At 49.5% G+C, this 15,850-nt stretch overlaps 1 protein-coding gene across 7 annotated transcripts in view; it reads left to right on the top strand.

Annotated features, from left to right (window-relative positions):
- PIK3CD (phosphatidylinositol-4,5-bisphosphate 3-kinase catalytic subunit delta) overlaps positions 1-15,850 on the top strand; it is a 49,877-nt gene that overhangs the window by 13,117 nt on the left and 20,910 nt on the right. For 2 of the 7 annotated variants that reach the window (XR_010837560.1, XM_059052831.2), the window contains exons 1-2: positions 6,430-6,634; positions 8,428-8,546. The gene's annotated coding sequence lies outside the window, so the exon portion shown is untranslated. Of the gene's footprint in view, positions 1-6,429; positions 6,635-8,427; positions 8,547-15,083; positions 15,145-15,850 lie in introns of those variants that run through there. The other 5 variants (XM_067017893.1, XM_067017922.1, XM_067017902.1 and 2 more) reach the window with 4 other exon arrangements.

Raw genomic sequence — 15,850 nt, 5'->3', positions numbered from 1 at the left:
CTTTCATTCCCGTCGTCAAGAAGGGTATTGACTAGAACAGGCCCAGGACCCACCCCGGTGGTTTTGACCACTTCCCACCAGGGCACTGGGTCACATCATCTAACAGAGTCTCCGGAGACCCCTCCTTTTCCAAGTGGTCCATAAGGTTGTCTTGAGGGGCAGGACTGGGTCATGATAAAATGGGCATATATCATGCATAAAAAAATCGACCCTTGCGCCCTATAGGAGGTGGATGGTTCATTGTTAGAAGCACTTTTAGTTGTTGGTAGATGTGGGTTCTGACCCCTGCTCTGCCACTTATTGTGTAACTTTGGGTAAGTCTTGGGCCTCCGTTTCCCTAAGGAGATGATGATAATACCTACTTTGTGGGGTTGTTTTGACAATTTGATGAGATAAAGTCCCAGGTAAGTACTGCTGCACAAACCACACCAAACTTAGAGATATAAAGTAACAAGTGTTTTTATTATGGGCGTAGATTCTGTGGGCCAGGAACTCAGACAGGGCTGGACAGGCCAGCTTGGCCGTGTTCTGTGGTGTCTCGGGTCAGCAGGGAAGACTCTCAAAGGGCTGCAGATTACTTGAACATCGGGTTGGGGGGGTGCTGGAATCACCTGGAAGTTGCTTCGCTTGTCTCGGTGCCTGGGCAGGGGTGACTCAAAGGCCGGGCTCCGATGGGACGGTCAAGCTGAGTGCCCACACTGACTTCTCTTTCGGGCTTGGGCTTCCGCCCAGCATGGCGGCTCCGGGTCACACTTTCTTGATGCCAGGACTCCAACGACAAGCATCGGTGCTTGGTTCCAAACCAAAGTGGAAGCTGTATGACCTTTTATGACCTAAACTCTCAAGTCACTTAGCACCACTCCTGCTATACTCTCTTAGTCAAGGAAGTCAAAAGCCCACCCAGATTTAAGGGGAGGAGACATAGATGCCTTTTCTATGAGAATTGGCCACCATGTTTTAAAGCCTTCGTGATAAATGTAAGAACATTGAGCGTGATGACCCCCATGTTGTTTGGGCCAGATCATGTTAGCTGCCCTCCCCTCTGCTGCTGCTGCTTTTTATTTTTCCACCTCTTTATTGGGGTTTAAATGCTTTACAATGTTGTGTTAGTTTCTGCTGTACAACAAAGTGAATCAGCTATATGTATACATATATCCCCATATCCCCTCTCTCTTGCGTCTCCCTCCCACCCCTCTAGGTGGTCACAGAGCACCGAGCTGATCTCCCTGTGCTATGCAGCTGCTTCCCCCTAGCTATCTATTTTACATTTGGTAGTGTAAATATGTCAGTGCTACTCTCTCACTTCAAGGTACCCAGCTTACCTTCCCCCTCCCCGTGTCAAGTCCATTCTCTATGTCTGCGTCTTTATTCCTGCCCTGCCACTAGGTGCTGTCCACTTTGGTGTCTCTCAGGTACTGACTGCTGTGGATCTGACTGTGTGACTTACGTAAGCCCCCTGACCCTGTCTTAACTAAATGATCTTTAAGCTGCAGCTCAGGAAATATGTTTAGTCTAATATTGCCAGATTCATTCTTTTTACCTTCTTCAAGTTTGGACCCAACTTTAAAAAATTTCCTAGCCCTTAGTTGAATTTCCTTACCCTCAACGGCTTCTCAAACACATCTAGAGGTTTTCACAAGGAGATTCTAGAAGGTCAGTTTCCCGAGTCCCCCGGGGTATCTTTCGTGAGCTTTGATGTGTGATTCACACAGTCCCCTGATGTTCCAGGCACCCTTTTTATCCCCTTACTCTAATTTTCTCAGAATAAAAATTCACAATTGACCTTTTCCAGAAACAGAGGAATAGCTTTTCTTCTCTAAAATGTATAAAAAAGTCTAAGACATCATGTCCTCCCACAAGGATCACATGCTAGAATTGGAAACCTAAGACTCACAGGAAACCGTGGTGGAATGCAGGATATAACCAGGTGCCCCATCGCGAGGCCCGGCTGGGAGCCCCCTACCTGTGCTGTCCCATTGCTCCTTACCTCTACTAGCCAAGTCGGTATGTCTGGTGGCTCCTCTCTTACAGGGGAGGATATGGCTCTGGAGAGATAAGCACAGTCATCCAAAGGCAGATCTAACTCCAGGGCTGGTACTCCTTCCTTTCTTGGGGAGATTCCCTGCAACCACGCATGCTTTGGGGTTGACATTGCAGACAAGAGCACCACTTTTAAAATCTGTGCCTCCCCTCCCCCACCCCCAGATCACGAACTCTGGAAGCCTCAGTCCAGACAGACTTTTTTGGTCTAAGCTTGGGGAATTGGCAAAAGAAAGAAGGAAGCTCCAGATTCTAATTAACTTTGCTTTTTAACTACAGATGAGCCACTTTTTGAGTTACCTGGGGGTGAGAGTCTCAAAGATTAATGAAAACATGTAAAGATGACAGGCAAGCAGGAGCCAGACACTCCTGTAATTAGGTTCCCTCATCCTTGTGCCTTGAGAGTAAAAAGATCAAGGGAACAAAAGGACAGGGGAATTATGTGAATAACTGTGGTAACTGTCTTCCGCCTTTGAGGAGGAGTAGTTTTCAGAGTCTTCCTGTTTTTCCCAATAGAACTTAAAACAAACATTTAACTGTTTGTTTTTTTGGTTGTTGTTAGTTTCATCTTTTTTTTTTTCAACTGTAGCCTTTTTAGTCTTGTCCCTACTCAGCTTTCTTATCTGACCACACCTAAAAATGCTATAGCGAAAGAAAACTGATTTTCCTTCTACCCTTCTAAGGTCTTGGCTGAGGCCTCCCCACACCTGCCCTGTAATAAAAAGACAGATTGACAGGAGAATAACAAATTTAAACACATACATATGTATGGAAGCCCCCCAAAGATATGAGACTCAAAGAAGTCACCAGAGCAGAAAGCTTTTGTATCTTTTAGGCAAACAATTAATTTGTGAAGAATTGACAAGACAAGGGGTTTGGGCTAGGGGTAGTAAGATGGTGAAGAAGTTAACAAGGCTTGGGACTTCCCTGGTGGCGCAGTGGTTAAGAATCCACCTGGCAGTGCAGGGTACACAGGTTTGATCCCTGGTCCGGGAAGATCCCACATGCCACAGAGTAACTAAGCCCGTGCGCCACAAATACTGAGCCTGCGCTCTAGAGCCCGTGAGCCACAACTACTGAAGCCCACATGCCTAGAGCCCGTGCTCCGCAACAAGAGAAGCCACCGCAATGAGAAGCCCGCGCACCGCAAGGAAGAGTAGCCCCCGCTCACCGCAACTAGAGAAAGCCCGCACGCAGCAACAAAGACCCAACACAGCCAAAAATAAATTAATTAATTAATTAATTTTTTTAAAAAAAGAAAACCAGGTTTGTTTACACAGCCTCCTTGGCCCTAAACTCCCTGTCTCTGGTGGTTAGGGATGCCTTCTACCTCCGGGAACAGGGAAGATCCCTTTCACATGGGAGATTTACTTCCTGCTTTTAGGGGATAAAGAAGGTTCAGAGTGTCCTTTGTGCACTGGCTGTTTATCAACTCCTTTTAATTCGAAATAATCAATAGGCCAAAGTGGCATATGTAGGGTTGATATATTCTGAGCCCCTGCAATGCTGAGTGCCAGGTTTGAATACGAAGAGCCAAGCAGAATTCCAGGAAGGTTAGAGGCTGGGATATCAGCGGGCAGCAGAGAGAAGCTGACATTTCACCACAGCGAGCTCACGTGGAAGTGTCAGGATAGGGAGACGGAGCGCCTCATGGAGCAGATCAGCTCCCCTCTTACAGGTCTGTTGAATGTACCAAGGGTTCTCATGGGTGCGAGCAGAGGCTCTTCGAATTTCTTGCCTCAAGCTCGGGAGCTTATAAAGAGGATCCACTCCTTCTGGCAGAGTCGCTAGTGGAGGACTGGGAATCTAATTTCCCTATTCTTTCTAACAATGGTGAAACTAATTTATTTATCCACCAAACTAATTTCTTTATACCCTCACTAGTATTTCAAAAAGGACTTAAGATCCCTGAGCTTGGAACGAGGAGATCAGGAGACTTTGATTCTTCTTCCCTCTCTGCCAGGTTGCAGCATCTCTTTGTGTCTGTTTCCCATCTGTGAGAGCAAAGACTTCTGAGTGGTTAGTATACACAGCGGGCACTGTTATAGAGACTTTCCATGTGTCTGTATTAGTTCACTTAATTCTCTCCCAAACAACTGATTACATTATGTATCTTTTGGGAATTTGTCAGTGCAGTTCCAGTACATCTGTGAATGACTTCTGTGGCTTTTGCCATTTCAAAGAATCTTGGGTTTTTCTCTTGGCTCCAGAGGAAAATAATACCCCAATTTGAACAGTGCTAATGGGGACCTTGTCTTTGAGCTTGACTTTCAACCAGACCCAGGCTGGAGAGAAAGGTAAGTCTGCAGGATAGGGGGCCTGGGGAGAAGGGCACCCGCCTGTGGAGATGGGAACAGCCAAAGCCTGTCTGCCCCTTGGAAAATCTCTTCGGTGGCCTGGCCCTGTGGGGTCGTTATCCCTTCCTGGTTGGGGGTTGTTAGGGATACAACCCCTCCCCAGTCAGGATGGCAGTCAGAGAACCCCTCCCAGCCTCTGTCTGCCCATTCAAGGTCCAGCTGTGACCCTGAGGCTTATTTTTCATCCTGGGAAACCCCCTTCCTGTGGGTCAAGGGCGGTCCTGCCTCCCCCCACCCCCACGAGGTACCCCTCCCTACCCGGGCTGAGTCCGGGTTCGAGTCGCCAGCGTCCCCGGGAGTGAAGGTGGAGGTGGAGGAAGCCAGCCGGTGGAGCCCTGGGTTGGGTGCGGGGCGGTTCCCACCCAGTGGCCAGGCTCCGCCTTTTCCAGAGATGGTCGTCAAAGTGCACAGCCCGCTGCACGGTGCGGGTAGAGAGTGAGGTTGGGTGTGAATGCGCTCGAGTGCGTGTGTGTGTGTCTGTGGTCTCGGTGTCTGTGTCATTGTGTGTTTACATAGAGTAACTGTGTGTGTATGTCTTCGGTCTCTGTGTCTGAGTACTTGTGCGGGAGTGTGTGACTTCATGCGTCATGGTGTCAATGTGCGTAACTGCCCGAGTGCGTGTGCGTGAACGTGCATGCTAGTGTATGTTTTTGTGAGTGTGTCTGTGTGTGACATCCGGGGACGGGATACGGAGGGGGGTCCTCCCATCCTGAACCCCCTTTCTCTTCTCCTCGAGGTGGCCGGGGCGCCCGGAACCCCGGCCCTGACAGGGGTGCTGGGGTTGGCGACGCCGAGCTCACCAAGGGTCCCTGGACCTCCCACGGCCGGGCCGCCGGGTCTAAGCATCCCAGGCTTCTTCAACATTCCCGGGAGCTCCTGGCCGAGTTTTTCTCCTGCCCTCTTCGCAGGCTGCAGGCGACGCTGGGGCGGAGGGAGGCTCTTTGGGCTCGGATGGGCGGGCCCTGCCTTGGGCGCCTCACCTGGAACACTCGCTGGAGGCGGAGACGCGCGGAGCAGTTGGGCCACCGAGGGCTGTGCTTCAGGCCACTTGGTTCTGCCCCCCCCCCCGTCTGCCCCGCCCGGGTGGGACACCCTGGGGTCACGCTGAACCTCGCACTCCCCTCCTTCTCTTGCGCTCCACTGTGACATAGGTTGAAGTCCGGCTGTGGACCCGAAAGAACAGTCGAGGGGACCTGGGACGTTGCAGAGCAAGAAGCCTGTGGGCCCGGTACCAGTCCAAAGTGCTTCCAAAGCTAGCTCTGCTGCTAAGAGGCTGTGGGATTGGGTGCGGACGTGAGTGTGTGAGTTCCTTGCCACTCTGAGGTTCGGCTTCATTTACAACCCAGGGGAGAACAATACCCACTTTACAGTGTGATGCCTGGTTACAAACTGGAGCAAAGTGCAGGGGGATGACCGCGCGATTGCACGCACGCTGTGCCAGCACACGCATAGTTCATTGTAATGAATAGGTGTATCCTGAAAGTCCCGGGTTAACCCATTTATTTTCTAAATCCGACATGTGAGGGGAACTCCGATGGAGAGGGAGGCCCAGCGACTGGGGAACAGCCCGCACACTGGATTTGAGCACAGAGCCAGGGTTGGCCAGTTACCCGGGTGACCCCGGCTCCCGACAAGTGATACTGGTCCCTTGCTCCGCCCTTTCTGGTGATTCCCTGGGAACCCGGGAGAGGAAAGCAGTTTGGCGGACGACCGGCCCTAGCTCACTTGGCAGGTGGCATTTTCTATCCTCCGGTTACAAGGCAGAAGGGGGGCCAGGGCCAGCGTGCGCAAGCCGTCCGGGGTCCAGCGGCGACTGAAGTTCCCGACTCCAGGCGCAACCCCACCCGCCAGCAGGGAGCATCGGGGGTCCGGGAGGATTTGCAGCGGCGTCCACTAGGCGCGCAGCGGACGCCTTCTCTCCAGAGCTTCGCCTGGCTGGGGCTGTGAGAATTTGCCGACGGTGCCCGCGCCGCCGCTGGCCCCGCCCCAGCCCCGGGGACGCCCCGCCCCCTGGCCCTGCCCGCGTCGGCCCGTCGTCCGGGCCCCGCCCAGGACCGCGCCCCTCCGCGGATGCCCCGCTCACCCGCTCCGCACCGCGGGCCTGCCCTCAGGCCCCCGCGGACTCAGCGCCGCAGCCCAGAGGCTCGCGCCCTCCGGTCGCTCCGGGGCCCGCCCGCCGCGTCCCCTGGGCAACCGTCTCCAGGGAGACCGGGCCCCGCCCCCGGCACCGACACCCGGTACGGAGCCCACCTGTGCGGGCGTCTGCGGGGTCCCAGTGCCCCCCCCCCCCCCGCTACCGCGCACGCCCCGCCACGCCCCGCCCAGCCTAGCGCCGGGCTTTGTCCGCCTGGGGAGATCCGGGGCCCGGGGGCGTGTGGGGTCTGGAGGAGGAAGGCGCGTTCCCGGGGCGGGCCGGACCCCGTTGGGGAGGCCGAGGCAGCGGGCCGCTCTCGCGTTGTGATTCTCTGATGTGGGCTGGTTCATACTCTCCTTTTCTGATCTCATTGTATCCCTTTTATGCCTCTGGGGGGCCGGGAATCCAGGGTGTCCCGCTACCGCCCTAGATGGGAATGAGCAGGGCCCTCAGCCGGGCTCCGGACGAGGACGCGCGCCTGTTCGGGGCAAGCTGTTTACTTGTCAGGGACCGAGCAGTTGCCGCGCGCGCCCTCCCCTCCCCCTGCCCCCGATTCGGGACCGAGCATCCTGCGCTCTAGCCATTCCTAGCGTTGCTTCCCAAAGCTTTGCCCTTGAACCCAGAGGGCTAGAGGGCGGTAGACCCAGCTCCTGAGGACCCGGCCAGCCTGAGGGCCAGAGCAAAAGACGTCCTCCCTAGTCCCCTCTTGTGAATTCTGTCCCGGCTCCCTATTTCCTGACCTGAATTCCTAAGGACTAATTTTTCTCTGATCTTTCATTCTCTCGGCTCCATCACTCTTTTTGCTTCGTCTTTCCTCGTTTCGAAAGTGCTTTCTCTACGATCCTGTCTCATTTCCCTGTGACTGAGCTGTTGTTTTTTTGTCCTCTTGTTAATTAACTCTCTTGGTCAGAATGGAAGTTATTTCTTAGCTCTTGTCGCTGACCTCCCGTTTCTCTGGTGACAGTGCTTTGGGAAGTGCCTTGCCATCCTCACCTGGATGCTAAATGGAGAGACCATCCAAGCCCATGTTCCCGGGCTCCTGCAGCAGGGTCCATGGGGTATCCTTCCAGGGATTAGGCTGGCAGCCGGGAGAATTCCAGCTTGGACCTTGGGAAATGTCTTCTTGGAATGACACCTTTTCCAACGGCTTCCTAGGACTGGGCTTTTTGTCTCATGGAGAAACCAGCGGTTTAGGTTTCCTGCTCTTCAGGAGCCCAGTGGGTTCCAGGCAGGAGAATCCTGCTGTGCAGGTAGCTGGCGGGGAAGTGTGGGGGGCCAGGTCCTGCTGCCGGAACCCAGCCGCCTGGGCTCCCAGAACTCAGGTGTCTTTCTGTCTCTGGGGTCAGATTATTTCCAGGAGCCTCCCACAGTAGGGAAAGAAGCACCACAGATGCAGTGAGTGGGCCGACGCCTCCCCACACACCCTTCCTTTTCATCTCCAGCAAGCAGGGATGAATCTTCCTTTATGATGCAATTTGAGTCTTGAATGGGGACCTCGAGTTCACAGACCTGCTTTTTTGCAGCCATTGAATGGAACTTGAACCCAGGCTTGACTCAGATCACTTACTTTGCTTTCAAAAAAACAAACAAAACAACAAACAACTCTAAAAACGATCTGCGTCATCTGTATGTATATGAATTCCTGCTTCAGGCACGGGAAGTGTTCCTGTGGTTTGCTTCAGTACCACCAAAGGGAGCTGGGGGTGGCATTGACACAGATGGTGAAAAAGGCCCATCAAGCACAGTGTGACTGGTTTGCAAAAAGGAAACCTTGGTGAAACAGTTGCTTTTGAGCTAAAGTCTTCTAAGAGAACGCACAGAAGTTTTCTGAGACTTTCTCTTTTTAAAGATTTCTTTCTTTCTCTTTCTTTTTCTTTTCTTTTCTTTTTTTTTCAGACAGATAAGGAGCTCAGAGTCAGGCAAGGGCGGAATGACTCTCATTGATCCCAAAGCATCTTTAACCTGCCTGGCAGAGGGACCTTTGCTGCTGGTCTTTCTGGGACCATTCCAGAGAGGTAGGTTGGGCAAAGGAAACAAGTGTTGGGGGAAGAAGAGATGTTATTTTGTAGCTAGGTTAAGAATTTGAATGGAATCCACCCTCCCTGACTATCTAGCCAAAGGAGAACTTCTCTTTAGGACTAGAATGCTAAAAGGAAGAGAGTGACCCCAATTAGTGCTCAGAGCCTATGAAGGGGGATGTGAACTTGACCCCAGCCAGCTTCCCAAGAGAGGGATGCTTCTACCTGGGAAGGAAGGGATGGCTGTGCTCCGAGGAGCCCTGGAGGCCGTTATTAAACTGCAGCATTTGGTATCTGACTTGCTGCGTTCATGACAGAGCTGGGCTGACCTATTTGGTGAGAGAAAAATTAAAACCTTCTTCCAAAGGAAGTGGATTGGATTTTCATAACTTGATGTTGCTTCTCAAGGAGTCCTTAGGTGGGGACATTCTGTTTCTCTAGAGACTTGGCAGTCACTGTATCAGTAAGAGGATGTTCCTTGGAACTTCTGGGACATTAGCTTGGAAGCTGAATGTAGTCCCTTCATTGTGCAAATGAAGAAATTGAGGTCAGAGACTGACGCTGACCGAGCCTTGGCTGAACACCTGCCTTTGGTATCTGGGGGTAGCTGGATATGATTCACAAGTGTGCAGACTGGTCCCATTTGCAAGCTGTGTGGCTACATAGCACCATCTTCCTTATACAGATGCTTGAGCAGCTACTGTCATTTCTGATGGTTCAGGTAGGGCACGAGGTTACGTGATGTCATCCTTGGAGGCTTTCCCCCACCCCACCTCATTTTTTCTAGGTCTTCATCAGTGCTTTCCAAACTTCTTTGTTAGTGTGGACCTCTTGAAAAAGATCAAAGTATTAAGCAGAATTTTAACCTATAAAGCAGATTAAAATAGTGCCACTGTGGTACAAGTAGAGACTGGCACAGAACTCCTCCCGCTGAGCACCTGTCCTACTCCTGCCACCCTCTGAAGGCCTTGGGGTGCTTCTGTGGAACCCCAGGACTCCCTGGCACATAGGCGAAAACCATAGATTATGTAGACCTGTGTAGAGGAATTAGAGTTTCTTTTTCTGCTACACACCTGTTTATACTATCTTGATTTGCGTTTCAGAAGTTGCCTTTAATATGATTTTTAACCCTCCTACTTTTTGATTTGTAAAGGATGCCTATTTACTGTCGAAAGTTTACAAAATACAAGAAAATTACAAGCATCACTCTTCTATAATCCTACCCCCCTCCCGAAAGAACCATTGTTTCCTTGTTGGAGTATCCTCCCCGGAGAGTCTTCTGTGTGTGTATCTTTAGAAACTTGATTTTTATTTCTTGGTAAATATTGTCATGAACTTCCACAAAAACATAACTGCATGCATGTGTTTATCTCTGCTCTGTTTCAAAAGCCCGCTAAAATGAGAGTAGAGGAATAAAAAGGTATAAATCCTTAAGAAAACAGAAAATGATGATAGAGGGGGAGGGATATGAGCAAAACTTTTGAAAGATGGGAAGCAGGTGGGTGAAAGGAAAGCAACGCTTAGAATGTTGAATGTCCTGGCTGTGAGGGAAGCAAGCTGACTTGTACACACGACCCACCAAAGGCTAAAGAATGGAGGCCACAGAGTGTTCCCAACGATGGGGGCGGGGAACGGGGCTGGAAGCAGGAATATTGGTTTAAAGTGTGTGTTAGAGCCACAGACCCCTCTCCCAGGCCACGTAGCCAGGCAGCTCCCTCCTCCACCGGCAGAAGATGGCTGGTTTCCTGCAGGCAGTATTGAACCAGAGCAGCAGAAGGTAGGGGCGGCTCTGGATGGAGAACAGGAAGATTCAGTGAAAGTTTGCATGATGAATAGACAGACCCTCTCCTAGCTGGTTCCCGGAACATGGCAGCCTGGCTTCTGCCCACCCGCCAGGCAGTGGCCTTGAACTCCTCTCTAAGGAACCCAGCCTCATGTGAAAAAAAGCTACTTCTCAGCGACACCTACCAAGCAACTGGCCCTGCACAAGCACCTTTCAGTGCCTCTCTCTTAAATTTGAATGGGCAACCTGGATCGTCCCACGCCCAATGAGTCCTCTCACATGAAAGATAGAGACCCACAGGTCATAAACATGGTTGTTTTTTCTAAAAAAAAGGCATATTTATAAAACAATAATAAGCTGTTGGATATCAAAACTAGGATAGTAGAAGTAGAAATTTCAATAGAATAGAGTTAGAAGACTGAACAATGAATTTCTAGAAAGTAAGACAGAAAGACTTGAGGGATGGAAAATAAGAAAGAGAAGATAAGAAAATTAGAGCTGTTTGGGAGGCCCAGTGTCCATCTCATAGGAGCTCAAGGGAGAGAAATGGATAAGGAAAAGTTATTAAACTCCAGGAAAAAAAAAAATCTAGAACTCAAGAGTTTGCATTATGAATCTCTGTGTAGCACTCAGCCCAACGAATAATAAGATACAGTACATCAGGGACTTCCCCGCTGGTCCAGTGGTAAAGAATCTGCCTTCCAATGCAGGGGACGCGGGTTCAATCCCTGGTCAGGGAACTAAGATCCCACATGCCGCGGGGCAACTAAGCACAAGCATCACAACTACTGAGCCCGTGCGCTTCAACTAGAGTGCCCACGTGCCGCAACTACAGAGCCCACGCGCTCTGGAGCCCACGCGCCACAACTAAAGAAAGAAAACCCACACACTACAACTAGAGAGAAGCCCGTGCACCACAACGAAGAGCCCGTGCACCGCAACAAAAAGATCCTGCGTGCCTCAATGAAGACCCAATGCAGCCAAAAATAAAAATAAATAAATATATATTTCTAAAAAGATACACTACATCGGGCCTCCCTGGCGGCGCAGTGGTTGGGAGTCCGCCTGCCGATGCAGGGGACGCGGGTTTGTGCCCCGGTCTGGGAGGATCCCACATGCCGCGCAGCGGCTGGGCCCGTGAGCCATGGCCGCTGAGCTTGCGCGTCCAGAGTCTGTGCTCCGCAACGGGAGAGGCCGCAGCAGTGAGAGGCCCGCGTACCGCAAAAAAAAAAAAAAAAAAAAAAGATACACTACATCAAAGTAAAAGATGTTGTATGGGACATCAACATGAACTTCTAAAAGTCCAGAGATAGAGAGGTTACTAAAAGCCAGCGCAGGGAAAAGGGGCCACATACAGAAGATCAGAGCACAGAATGGCATTGGACTTTACAAAATCAACACCAGAAGCTACAAGACAGTGGAGCAACTCTTTCAAATTTCTGAGGGAAATTAATTCCCAACCCAGAATTCTGTAATCATCATTCAAGCAAAATAATAGGATGAAGACATTTTTCAGACATGTAATTTTTCAAAAACTTCACATACACACCCCCACCCTTTGCATCCCTTTTCAAGGAAGCTACTAGAGGATGTGCTCTACTAAAATGAGAGAATAAACCAAGAAAGAGGAACAAGTGGTACAATATGCAGTTGTCTCTTGCTTCTCATTTGGCTCAGCCACCAAATGACTTTCTGTATTTCAGCTGTTGTCTTACTTTGAGCCTTGGGAGTGGGGAGGGGAAAAAACGCCTACCCCACCATGGGAACTGAAAAGTACTCTCTTCCAAGCCTCCCCTGCAGCCAGCACCTGTGACGTGGGCTCCACTGATGAAATGTTCCTATGTTATATTTTGACAGAGAAGAGAGGGATGAAACGTGTGTTGTTTCCATGGTTATGGTGGTGATAGCGGGGATGGGCTGCAAGGTTGAGTTCTTGGCACAGAAGTGGCAGGGGTACAAAGTAGCATCCAGTACTCAGTGGCAATGCCAGCAATTTTGCCATCAGACATGACTCTGTATCATGGAGTCCACATAGTGTACGACAGTTATATTTCCTTTCTTGTTCAACTTTTTGTTTTTCCTGGAGTTGATAGTTGCCTCCTATTTTTATTTGCTTTGTTTTCAATGCACTAATCACTAATTCTTCCTCAGACTCTCCAACAGAACTATTGAACCCCTCACAATGCAGCAAATATGTCAGACAACCTGTGAGCTCCTTCCCTGCTTAATCGGTGAGAGTCAGCTTCTTTACTTGCAACCAAGAACCCTGACTGGTGGAGAGAAGGTGAAGGGAATTCCCGTAATGCTAGTGAAGAGAAATTCCAATATCACGGTTGTGCAGCTGGTCTAGAGAGCAACCCGCCCAATTTGGAGCAAGATGGCTGAGGGCCCCAGGAGGAATCTCTAAGAAAAAAAAGGGAGCTGATGGATTATCTGACATATTTGCTGTATTATGAGGATTTTATAGTGCTGTTAGAGAGTTTGAGGAAGAAGTACATATTCACACATAGAAAACAAAGAAAATTAAAAACGAGGCAACTGTAGGAGTAACAAAAAGTTGAACAAGAAAGGAAACCGTAGTATAAGTATGTGTTTTAGCTTTGAACAATATTTACATAGTTATAATAATGGAAGCACTGAAGATTGATTAACAAAAAGTGATCACATAACTATATCCAGGAAATGGGGGAGAGGACCCATGCATGTGTGTATGTGCAGGAAAGCACAAACTCATCTTCTCGGGTAAGAAGTTAAAAGTTGAAGATCAAGAAATATCAGTATCAACCTGTTATTTAGAAATGCAGAGATAAATACCAAAAGATACAACTGAAATTGGGGGTGGTTTGTTTGGATATGGAGGTCAGGGGACTGCTAGTTTTTTGCTGCAAGCATTTTTAGTTTTAATTAATTTTTAAAATGATGTGCTTGCATAACTTTCACAGATATTAAAATTTAAAAGTCATTAGTATGATGGCCACATCCACCCATAGCTGTTTTCATTTTCTCTATGCTTTCTGAAGTGTTTTGTCCACAAACACATGTTGCCATGATAAATATATGTGCATTATTGGTTTCATTTAATGTGGGGACTATTTGCAGTGCTGTGTCATTATAATGACTACATTCACTCTTGTTGTTTGTGATGTTATCATTTACTCAGACATTTCTTTATTATTTTTGATTTATGAGTTTCACAGACAATACCACAATCAATATCTTTGTGCATATAGCTTTTTCTTTTTCACTTTTGTATTGCTTCCTTAAGACAGTTTCCAGATTCCCCAAATTACCAGATATGAGACCATGGATCTTTCTCTTGATTTTGCTGTGTAGTATTGGGGGACCCTGCATGGTTGCAGGCCCAAGGCCCCCCTGGGTGCAACATGAACTAAGCATCATAGGAGATCATTGGGATAGAACTTTTTGTAGGGTAGTTGGCTCTTTTTTTTTTTTTTCTGATGGCAGTAGCAGGAGTCAGTCTCTCTCTCTCTCTCTCTCTCTCTCTCTCTCTCTCTCTCTCTCTTTTTTTTTCCCCATATAGAACAGAATTTCCAAAGACCTACACCTCTCCTTCTCTGATGTCTGTCTTGGTTTTCCCCCCTGAGGATTTTTTTCCTTTTTAAAATATTCAAATTAGAAGTTACTGTCCTATTGAATAATGTGGACTCAAAGGAGACACATTTAAAATGGGAGTGAAAAAAAAAAGGAAGAAGGAAAAAAAAAAGTGAGGGAGGCAGAAGTGGGTAGACCAGGAAACCAGGGAATAAGGTCGTTCATGTCCTCAGCTTACCTTCCAAGTAGACATTGGGATGTCCTCTTCTGCACGGTGTCACATGACTTTGTTATTTTGTCCAATCCCATCCTTCACCCCTCTGACCTCTTTTTCTCTAGGTGGCAGGAGCTGGGGTGTCAGACAGCCCTCCAAACAAGCCCATCCTTCCTCTTCCTGGGATGGTCTTCAGGATGTCCTACTTGCCTGGACTAAAACAAAAAACAAACAAAAAAAGAAAGCACTTTTATCTTGGAAGAATAGCACATGTATCCTAAAACTGTACCTGTTGAGGGCCCTGGGCCATGCAGTCCCCTCTGGCCTCTGGCTTCATTCTTTTCAAGAAGGTGAAGGCTGCAGGCTTCAAGGCTGGGCTGCTGGGCTGTCTGCTCCCCAGCTCCTTAAGAGCAGACGATTGGGGTGTTTCGTGGCCTGTAGGGCCCAACGCCTTCCCTCATTCATCTGCTCTGCCAGCTCTGGCCTGGGGCCCTGGCCTCATTGCTTTACCCGCTCCATTCTTGCCTCCCTTCCTTCCATTTTCCTCACAGCAGCCAAAGCAGTCTTCTTCGTAAAGCGTAAAATCAGGCCGTCTCAGTCCCCTGCTTAAAACCCCCCAGTGACTTCCCACTGCAGTGGTGACAAAGTCTGGCTCCTCACGGAGGCTCCAAGGCCCTGCAGGATCAGCCACACTGTCTCTCCCCAGTCTCCCCTTCTGCTGTGACTCCCATTACCTGCTCTTCTGCCTCAGGGCCTTTGCACTTCCCGTTCCAGCTGCCTGGAACCCTATTTCATAGATCTTTCCTGGATCCTTCTCGTCATTTGGGCCTCATCTGCAATATCTCACCTGAGGACCCTTACCTGACCTGCCATCCAAAGGAGATGCTCCCTGCAAACCCGTTTTATCACATCCTAATCCTATACTCTCTGAAATCATCTTGTTTATTCAGTTGTTTCTTTTTTTCTTTTTGTCTCTTCCCATTAGACTAAAAACTCCGTAAGAGCAGTGATGGTGCCTGTCCCATTCCCTGATGGACACATAGAAGGTGATCAAATAAATATTTGCTGAATGAATGAATGAGCGAGTGAATGAATGAATAGGACTTGGGACCTTCTGCCTTCAGGGTCAAGGAGGGGCCCCTCATTCTTTTTCCTGAGGGTCTCCAGGAGAATGTGGTGGTTGAAGGATCTCCTGGCAGCCAGAGCAAGGTGGCGGTTTCTGGAAAGCTCCTTCGGGGTAAACATCCAGGAGAGTCACCAGGTGGTGGGCCCTGCAGGTAAAGCATCTTCCGCTCTGCTTCTGAAGCGCTCACTTGCTCTCACTTTCCACCTAAGTTGGGCAACAGGAAAAGTGTCCATTTCATTCTCCGTGGGAGACTGACTGGAAACAACACTTGATTAGAAGGACTTTTTGAGGCTGAGAAGTCCTGAAAATAAACCCGGGTCAAGAGGCCCAGTGTGAACTCTGCTCTGTTGAGCGTGATGTGGAAGGCTGGCCCCTGTGGGCCCCTGGCCCTCGTCACGTGGCTGCTGGTCTTGCACCCTCCCAGCCTGGGTGGACTGTAGATACTTAGACTGTGTGCGTTAACTACCTTCTACAACTTTCTGTGCTGAGGCTCCTTCCCTTGGGCTGACTAGGTTGTAACTTTGGGCTCTGAAATCCAGGCATTGGACAGATGTTTTGTCCTCAGGTTAAGGACATGAACTTCTCTCTCTATACAGGTTCATAGGAGCCGTCCAGGGGGACCTCTA

Source organism: Kogia breviceps, chromosome 1 (assembly GCF_026419965.1).
Source record: "Kogia breviceps isolate mKogBre1 chromosome 1, mKogBre1 haplotype 1, whole genome shotgun sequence".
Taxonomy (NCBI): domain Eukaryota; kingdom Metazoa; phylum Chordata; class Mammalia; order Artiodactyla; family Physeteridae; genus Kogia; species Kogia breviceps.
The sequence above is the reverse complement of the archived record's forward strand: the minus strand, read 5'-3'. Positions and strand labels throughout refer to the sequence as shown.